Source organism: Portunus trituberculatus, chromosome 50 (assembly GCF_017591435.1).
Source record: "Portunus trituberculatus isolate SZX2019 chromosome 50, ASM1759143v1, whole genome shotgun sequence".
NCBI lineage: Eukaryota > Metazoa > Arthropoda > Malacostraca > Decapoda > Portunidae > Portunus > Portunus trituberculatus.
The window spans coordinates 23,498,675-23,507,672 of NC_059304.1; the positions used below are offsets into that span (position 1 = coordinate 23,498,675).

The following is an 8,998-nucleotide window of genomic DNA, read 5'->3' on the forward strand; positions in this document are numbered from 1 at the left end:
TGAGTGATATTGTGTCAAGGATTTCTGGATCAAGCTGAGTCTGGTACTGCCTTGAGCGCTGCCGGGCCGAGTGGTATCTTCTAATGAGGTGTTCCTGAGTGATTTGATGGATCGAGTGGACCAGTGAAAAGTGTGGCCTTGGTGGAAGAGGAGTAGCTATTGGTAGGGAGAGGAGTGCGTGAAAGACGAGATGTACTATATAGGGATGGCGTGTGGTTGGGTTAGATTACGTTACATTTTGTTTAGATTACGTTAAGTTAGTTTTTCTACAGCTCTCTTAACCGTCAAGTTCTCCTCCTCCCGTTCCCACTCGGTTTTTTTCGGGCGCTCGTGCAGCGTGTGGAATGACGTGTGGAATGTGAGGGTGAGTTGGAGGAGGGGTGGTAGTTATAGGTAATGAAGGGGTGGTTCTGCTCAGTGCCTTGTGGAGTCTGTAAGCTTGTGGTGGTGTAGATGTGTGGAATAGTTCTTGTTGCGTGAGAGTGAGAGATAAAGCGTGTGGATTTTTTGTAATAGATAAAACAATGGATGATGTAATGATAGAGGTACGTTATGGTCTAACAATTTAAGTCTCTCTCTCTCTCTCTCTCTCTCTCTCTCTCTCTCTCTCTCTCTCTCTCTCTCTCTTTCGCTCGCTCGTTCGCTCTCCAATACAGCATCTTCCCCAGAAAAGGTCTCTTGAACATGGTTCTCGCTCTCTCTTCTTTCTCTCACGGTGCGATAAATCTGCACACGCTTTTACAAAGATCATTTGGTACAGAAAGAGAAAGGAAGAGAGCACATGAGGGATGGTGATCATGGTGCTACTTTCTCTTCCTTTACCACTTTCAAGCTCGTTTTCAATCTCAAACTTCCCTTCCCCTTTCCCCCCTTCCCCCGTCACCATGCAGACCACTTCTCCATTCCCCCCTCTATTTACAACTCGTCTTCACTCCCTCGCCTCTCATCTTCAGCTTCTTCTTCACTTTCACATATCAAAAGGTGACTACACAACCTTTAAAAAAAGCAGCACTAGAAACGGTTCCTCCAGGCGCTCATCACACGCGCCGCGGCTTCTTCTCACCTCACAACAACTCTGAGGACTACTTCAAAATTACTTCCTAGTGGGGAAAAAGTGCTCATCTCCCAGCTTGGTATTGGTAGTCGCTTTCTAATAGGCATGTGTGTGTGTGTGTGTGTGTGTGTGTGTGTGTGTGTGTGTGTGTGTGTGTGTGTGTGTGTGTGTGTGTGTGTGTGTGTGTGTGTGTGTGTGTGTGTGCGTGTGTGTGTGTGTATGCAAGCTCATCTCCTTTCTAATGAAGAGAAAAACTAGGGAAACGGTAACTTCTTTTATCAATGATTGTATTAAAATAATGTAGATTTTTGCAGGAAGCCGCATCTTCTTGCTCATCACTCCTGCATGAAGTGAAATTAAATCAGAAATGTATACAGTAAATAAATACATATAAATATAATCCATTAGTCAATTAATAAAAACATGCTTGAATATTGAACATAATATGAGATACATTAAAACAACATTATATAGATAAACAAACAAATATTTAAAAATGAAGCAACAAAATAGAAAAAAAAATTCATTATAAACTTTCAAAATACGTTCATACAAATAAATAAATAAAGCAAGAAAGAAACAAACAAATGAATGAGTAGATTATTTAACACATCCTTTTGTATTTACTTCATCCATATTAAAAATAAATAGAAAAAATAATTTAACTAATTTAGAAAGGTTCATAAAATCACAGATAGGGATGGCAGTAAATAAGGATGGCAGTAAATAAGGATGGCAGTGGATAAGGACGGCAATAGATAAAGATGGCAATAGTTATGGATGCAATAGATAAGGATGGCAGTAGATAAGGATGGCAGTGGATTATGATGGCTATACGCGAATGGTAGGGAAGGATGAGGGAAGTGAGGGATAAGTAATGCAGGGTACAGGTGGCTTGTGTGAGGGGCGTAAGGCATGGGTACTAATGGCTAATGGCACAGGTGGCTGGATGAGTGCGTAATTATGTACCTTTGTGAGAGAAACTACTACGTACAATGCACGCTATCCCTTCTGGTGCTTGCCATCTTTAGTTTCGCTTCCGCTTTCACAAATTTAAAGGTGACTAAACAACCTTTTAAAAATCACCCACTAAAAACGCTCCCCTCGAGGCGCCGCCACGCCCGACTCTTCTTCGCCTTTCAAAAGAAATATGCTTATGAAGATTGCACGCTTATAGCGACGAAAAAATTGTTCATCCCCAGCGTGGCAGTAGCTTTCTAATGTGTTCTTCGCATTTAGTGGTGTGTGTGTGTTTCACTGTTTGATCTACTGCAGTCTCTGACGAGACAGCCAGACGTTACCCTACGGAACGAGCTCAGAGCTCATTATTTCCGATCTTGGGATAGGTCTGAGACCAGGCACACACCACACACGGGGACAACAAGGTCACAACTCCTCGATTTACATCCCGTACCTACTCACTGCTAGGTGAACAGGGGCTACACGTGAAAGGAGACACACCCAAATATCTCCACCCGGCCGGGGAATCGAACCCCGGTCATCTGGCTTGTGAAGCCAGCGCTCTAACCACTGAGCTACCGGTGTGTGTGTGTGTGTGTGTGTGTAATTCACCATGGTCGTCTGCTGGTCATCTAGCCAGGCTTCCCCATTACGAAGCGAGCTCAGAGCTCATAGACCGATCTTCGGGTAGGACTGAGACCACAAACCACTTCACACACCGGGAAAGCGAGGCCACAACCCATCGAGTTACATCCCGTACCTATTTACTGCTTGGTGAACAGGGACTATACATTAATTATTTTTTAAGAGCCTTGCTCGTTTACCTCGCCGGGGACTCGATTGTGAGTTGAGCGTGTTCACCACTACACTACGCGGTGAAGTGTATTGTAGTATGTATGTGTGTGTGTGTGTGTGTGTGTGTGTGTGTGTGTGTGTGTGTGTGTGTGTGTGTTTCACTGTTTCACTGTTTGATCTGCTGCAGTCTCTGAAGAGACAGCCAGACGTTACCCTACGGAACGAGCTCAGAGTTCATTATTTCCGATCTTCGGATAGGCCTGAGACCAGGCACACACCACACACCGGGACAACAAGGTCACAACTCCTCGATTTACATCCCGTACCTACTCACTGCTAGGTAAACAGAGGCTACACGTGAAAGAAGACACACCCAAATATCTCCACCCGGCCGGGGAATCGAACCCCGGTCCTCTGGCTTGTGAAGCCAGCGCTCTAACCACTGAGCTACCGGGCGTGTGTCTGTGTGTGTGTGTGTGTGTGTGTGTGAATGGAATGGAATAGAATATTTATTAGAATGCTCAGACTTTATAAGTAATGTATGGAGCACAGCTCCGTAGTAAACAAACAGTAATAAGAATAATAATAAGAATAACCATAAGAATAATGAAAGACATACAATGTTTCTAAACAGAAAATAACAAAACGAGATAAAGCAGCATCAATAATCCACCATACTGATCATTTACCTAAACTTACTCATTACTAACCTTGTAAACACAGATAACTGTGAGAATATTTACATTTGTATTTTGCAACAACTCAGCAAACTTAAATATTGTTGGTCTGACTGTGTAATAACTTGGTACATACATATCTCTCCACCTTACAAAATCTTCATTTCAACATTTGAGTAACACATGAAATTCGTCTGCTTTTGCATTTTCATTGCACATATTACATATTCGCTTTTCTCTGTTTACACCTGTGTATCTACCAACATTTACTGGTAATCTATCATTGTATGTTCTAAATCTAGCTATCAATATGCGATTTTTTTGGTAATTTAGTTAGATAAATTTCTAGTCCATAAACACCCTTGAATGTATTATAATTACTACATATAGCATTTGTTGACAAACCATGATACCAAGTAGTGATGCACTGATCCATTAATTTTCTTTCCACTGCCTTCTTGAACCACACTGTGTTTGGTACATTTTGTGTTAACCAAGTTCCTGTCATACCACATTCATTTAACAAATTCTTTACAGAGGCAACCCAAGGAGAAGTATATAACCCTAACCTGTCAAGATGTAACAGACACTGATACATTACATAAGATAGTTTTGAGTGTTTACCTGTAATCATCCGAGACCAAAAACATAACATCTTACACTTGATATAAATATCCAATGGGTATACTCCCAGTTCACCATATACCATAACATTACTTGTGTTTTTATGTACAAACAACATATGTTTTAGAAACTTTAAATGTAACAATTCTATCTCCTTATAATATAATGTCCCCAAATTTCAGATCCATAAGTCAATACAGGCAGTACCATGGTATTAAAAAGTTCCAACTGCATGTCTACTGGCAAGTCAAATTTTCTACACTTTCCTGCCAAGGAGTACATTGCCCTTGTAGCTTGTTCTTTCAGTTCTAGCTCTCCTTTGCGGAATCTGCCATTATAATTGAATGTTAAACCAAGGTATTTATAATCTTCCACCACTTCAATTTTTTTCACATCCGAAATGAAATTCATGTTTGCTTAGGTCAACTTTTCCTCTACTAAATATTACTTCTTTAGTTTTGTTACAATTTAGTTTTAATTTCCATGCATTGCAGTAGGTGTTTAATGCTGTCAGAGCCTGTCTCATTCCTCTCTCACTGTCACATAGTATAACAGTATCATCAGCATACATAAGAACTAGAAGTTTAAGATAAGAATTAATCAAATCATGACCAAAGTCTAGAAAACTGCAGTTATATTCAAGTAATTTACTTTCAATGTCATTAACATAAAATGCAAACAAAAGTGGTGACAGATTTTCCCCCTGTCTTACTCCCATATTACATATAAAATTTTCAGAAATCTCTTGGTTTAACATTACACAAGACCTGATGTTACCATACATGTTTCTAATTACATTCAGTATTTTCCCATTCACCTTCTCCTTCACCAGTTTATACCATAAACCATCACGCCATACTAAATCAAAAGCTTTCTTGTAATCTACAAATAAGGAAAATATTTTTTTTCCTCCAATTAAACAAATCAATTACACATTTGAGAAGAAAAATATGATCCAAGGCAGAATAGTCATGTCTGAAACCAGCTTGAGTTTCATTTATGCTGCTAATGGTGTTAGAATACTTAATCAGCCTTTCATTAAGAATTGAGGTGAACAGTTTGCCTAACAACTAAGTAGTGTGATGCCCCTGTAGTTGTTGACATCACAAATGTCACCTTTGTTCTTCTATATTGAGACAATCATGCCAACCAACCATTCAGATGGCATTACACCACTGTCAAGGATCTTATTGAAGAACATTACATATAAAGGTAACAGAATGTTGTTAGTTGTCTTTATAATTATATTCATTTATCATCATGTCAGTTCCAAGAGCCTTGTTGTTCTTTAATACTTCCTCCTCTGGTATGTGATCATTAAGTATACATGAGGGTCAGTCTCAGTATTTTGAAGATCAGTGTTGTTATTTACTAAAGTGTTATCATCAATGGCAAGTTGCTTAAAATGTTCATAAAATTGATTTAGGGAAATGGGGGTTTCAGTATTTTTCTTTTGACCATTCAGGATTCTCCAATAAGTTTTAGGGTCACTACATTTAGTTCTTCTAAGTTCATTAACTATGTTAGTTCTCTCTTTAGTTTTCACTCTTTTTAATTATATTTTATATTTTCTACTTCCTGTTATCATTTTGTCAAAGTTAACTCTATTTCTATGAATAATGTATTATGTTTGGCTTTATGATAATATTTTCTCACTTTCAAACACTGATAGTCATAGTCCTCTAAGGTGACACTGTTATTCTTTTTTGTGTATGTTTTTTTCCTTATAATGTGGGAAAGTTGCAAGTGCTGACTGAATAAGAATTAGCTTTAGTTCCTTATGTATATCATCAACAGTTAGATCATGGATTTTTGTTACCAAATCATCCACTTTTCCTTTATCAATGTTCCTCTCATACTCAGTACTTTTGTTAACATTCCATCTACCAGGTTTTACTCCTGACTGTTTTACCTCTTGTTTTACGGATGCAGTTGTTACCTTGCGTGTAGTACAACATTTTAGTTGTGCATGTAGCCCACAGTGTACATCAGATAGTAATGCATCATATTCAAGTATTCTGATTTTTTTTTTTTTTTTACTGAGTGTGTGGTGTGTGTGTGCCTTTACCTAATTGTATTTACCTAGTTGTAGTTTTACAGGGCCTGGGCTTTATGCTGGTGTGGCCCCGTCTCCATATCTACACTTATCCAATTTTTCTTTAAAGCTATGCATACTCTTTGCTGACACCACCTCCTCACTCAAACTGTTCCAAGTCTCAACACATTTTTGCGGGAAACTATATCTTTTAACATCTCTCAGACATCTTCCCTTCCTCAGTTTTTTACTATGCGATCTTGTGCTTCGAATATCATATTCTTCTCTCAGGATCAGTTTCTCATTATCCACTTGATCCATGTGTGTGTGTGTGTGTGTGTGTGTGTGTGTGTGTGTGTGTGTGTGTGTGTTCACTGTTCACTGTTTGATCTGCTGCAGTCTCTGACGAGACAGCCAGACGTTACCCTACGGAACGAGCTCAGAGCTCATTATTTCCGATCTTCAGATAGGCCTGAGACCAGGCACACACCACACACCGGGATAACAAGGTCACAACTCCTCGATTTACATCCCGTACCTACTCACTGCTAGGTGAACAGAGGCTACACGTGAAAGGAGACTCACCCAAATATCTTCACCCGGCCGGGGAATCGAACCCCGGTCCTCTGGCTTGTGAAGCCAGCGCTCTAACCACTGAGCTACCGGGTGTGTGTGTGTGTGTGTGTGTGTGTGTGTGTGTGTGTGTGTGGGAAGAAGATATTCATGTATATTAAGAACAGTATTATGAAAAAAACTCCTCGCATTATTTCCTAAAGACAGAAAAGGATGATCTGTCTGTTTGCTACGAGTGTTGCTCTTGCTGATATTGTACCAATTTAATTTCTCACTATATTTGTAAAAATACCCTTAGAACGCCTTATAATCACAGATGGAGCGTTTCTGATTTATTGAAATGTGTGACAAGGAAGCAATTCAGAATGTAATCTTAAGTCACGTTTCTGCCACCGTCAAAAAGAAAATTCTCTCTCTCTCTCTCTCTCTCTCTCTCTCTCTCTCTCTCTCTCTCTCTCTCTCTCTCTCTCTCTCTCTCTCTCTCTCTCTCTCTCTCTCTCTCTCTCTCTCTCTCTCTCACACACACACACACACACACACACACACACACACACACACACACACACACACACACACACACAGGCCCGTGCAGCTCAAGGGTCCTGCTCCACTTGTGCAGGGCAGCGATCAGTGTTGGAGTTAATGGGATACATTGCCGGCCACTCCACGTCACTGCGGGAGAGACGGAAAAGGTTCACTTGTTAGCGGAACCAGGGCAGAGGTCTCTCGGATATCTTCCCCCTCCTCTTCCTCTTTCTCGTCCTCCTCCTCCTCCTCCTCCTCCTCCTCTCTTCCTCCTCCTCCTTCTCCTCCTCCTCCTCCTCCTCCTCCTCCTCCCCCTCCTCCTCCTCCTCCTTCTCCTTCCACTATATTGAATTGGTTCCTCTTAGTGGGAGGTGGAGGATCAAAGCTGAGAATCAAAGAGAGAGAGAGAGAGAGAGAGAGAGAGAGAGAGAGAGAGAGAGAGAGAGAGAGAGAGAGAGAGAGAGAGAGAGAGAGAGAGAGAGAGAGAGAGAGAGAGAGAGAGAGAGAGAGAGAGAGAGAGAGAGAGAGAGAGAGAGAGAGAGAGAGAGAGAGAGAGAGAGAACCAAGGAAGATGGAGAAACAAGGTGCAAATAATGTAAGAAAAAGAAGAAAAAAAAATACTGTGAGGCTATAAAGAGAACACACCTGATTCGAAAGTAGAGAAATATGCGATCGTAATTCCTGACCTTATAAATCCAACAATTTCTTCTAATATTTGTAGGAAAGCAAAAAGTGGCTGAAGCAAATATAAAAGCCTCCCTTCTCCTCCACTTACTCTGCTAGGAGCGAATAAATAGACATACACTATACTATCAACAAATACACACAAACACGCCATCACTTTTCGTTATCCCGATATGGATCTTTAATTACTTGACCAAAATCGACAATTACGTTTATCTGATGCAGCCACAGGACCCGGCGAGGCTCAGGAGAACAAACAACACTCTTGAATCTTAGGCTTAATTAGGTACTGCAAGCCTCCAACCCTCTCCCGGCCCACTTCTTCCCTCACCAACCTTCCCCTCCCTCCCTTTTGAGATGCGACAGCCTCCAACCCACTATTCCCGATCCACCTGCCCCACTTCCTTCCCTCACCAACATTCCCTCTCCCTCCATTGTGAGTTGTAACAGCTTTCATCCCTCTATTCTTGACCCACCTGTCCTGCCCCGCTTCCTTCCCTCACCAACCTTCAGGAACTACTACTCCTTGGTTATTCTTCACATTTCTGTCCTTTGTCACAGCTGTGGCTAAAGCTAAAGGGAGAGCTAAAGGGTTTTTTATCAGTTCTACGGTTTCGAGTGGTTCTTTATATTTTGTTTTCATTGTATTTGTTGTAATATCCTTCTACTAACCCTCTCCACTCGAAATAGAAAACGACATAACAAAAACAAGGAAGAGAAGCAGCAAGAAGCCAGCAGGCCTTGGAGTGGCGGCCCCTGCATGGAACAAACCTGCTCATTTCCACCTATCATCCTCATCCGTAAATGGACCTAATCTGCTTTTAAAACTCCCTAATGCCTCGGTACTAACAGTCTGATTGCCGAGTCTATTCCATTCATCTGCTGCTCTATTTGGAAAGCAATTCCTTCCAATCTCTCCTGCTATCTAAATTTATAAGTCATTTTACACAATCATTTCCTCCTCAACTTGCCTTTTCATTTCAGTCACGCGTAACAAGGCAATGAGAACCAGGGTTTGTGATCTTTGCTTCTCCTTCTGTTTCTGCTGATTTCCTTTGTGCATCCACCTGT

At 41.0% G+C, this 8,998-nt stretch overlaps 1 non-coding gene across 1 annotated transcript; it reads right to left on the reverse strand.

Moving 5' to 3' along the window:
* Positions 1 to 6,740: 6,740 nt before the first annotated feature.
* On the reverse strand, positions 6,741 to 6,814 carry Trnav-cac. Its single transcript has one exon. It is a non-coding gene; the product is annotated as a tRNA-Val (tRNA).
* Positions 6,815 to 8,998: the final 2,184 nt, after the last annotated feature.